Source organism: Fonticula alba (assembly GCF_000388065.1).
Source record: "Fonticula alba strain ATCC 38817 unplaced genomic scaffold supercont2.7, whole genome shotgun sequence".
Taxonomy (NCBI): Eukaryota; order Rotosphaerida; family Fonticulaceae; genus Fonticula; species Fonticula alba.
This window is the reverse complement of record NW_009242977.1, coordinates 1,873,856-1,874,478: the sequence shown is the minus strand read 5'-3', so window position 1 is coordinate 1,874,478 and position 623 is coordinate 1,873,856. Positions and strand designations below refer to the sequence as shown.

The 623-nt window shown below is 67.7% G+C and overlaps 1 protein-coding gene across 1 annotated transcript in view; it reads right to left on the bottom strand.

Annotated features, from left to right (window-relative positions):
- The window catches only part of H696_04599 (hypothetical protein), a gene marked incomplete at both ends in the record, with an annotated part of 3,240 nt that overhangs the window by 1,327 nt on the left and 1,290 nt on the right, over positions 1 to 623 (bottom strand). The gene's annotated exons all lie outside the window — the stretch shown is intronic.

The window sequence follows — 623 nt, the reverse complement described above, 5'->3', positions numbered from 1 at the left end:
CTGCCGCCGCCGCCGCCGCCGCCGCCGCCACCACCACCACCACCACTCCGACTGCTGAGACACAGTCGTCCGATGACGCGGACGACCATGAGGGCAACTTCTCCGACAGCGACTCCGACGATGAGGAGGGCTGGGTCGGCCCGGGCACCGGCTTTAGCAACGCCCTGTCGACCGATACCTCGATCTTCAATTCGGCCACCGCCCACTCGGCCATCGATGCGGCCAACGCCGAGGATGGCATCGTTGTGGACACCAGCATCCGCGTACGGGAGCCCCCCCCCCCCCCCCCCCCCCCCCCCCTGGTGTTGCCTTCCCGGTCTCCCCGCTTTCTGACCTGGTCGCCCCGCCCCTCGGCAAATTCCGCCTTCTTCCTTTTCCTCGCCCTCTCCTCTCGCTCCAGCTCCTGCCCCGGACCAAGACCTGCACCGTGACCGCGGATTATGCCATGCAAAACGTCCTCATCCAGATGGGCACCCGTGTCATCACCCCGGAGGGAACCACCATCCGCCAGGCTCGCACCTGGGTCCTTCGGTGCCATGCCTGCACTGAGTGCGTCGTCACTTTGCCGCCCTTCCCTGTGCTTCCCCCTCGCTCCCTTTCTGACACGGGGATCCCCCCCCCCC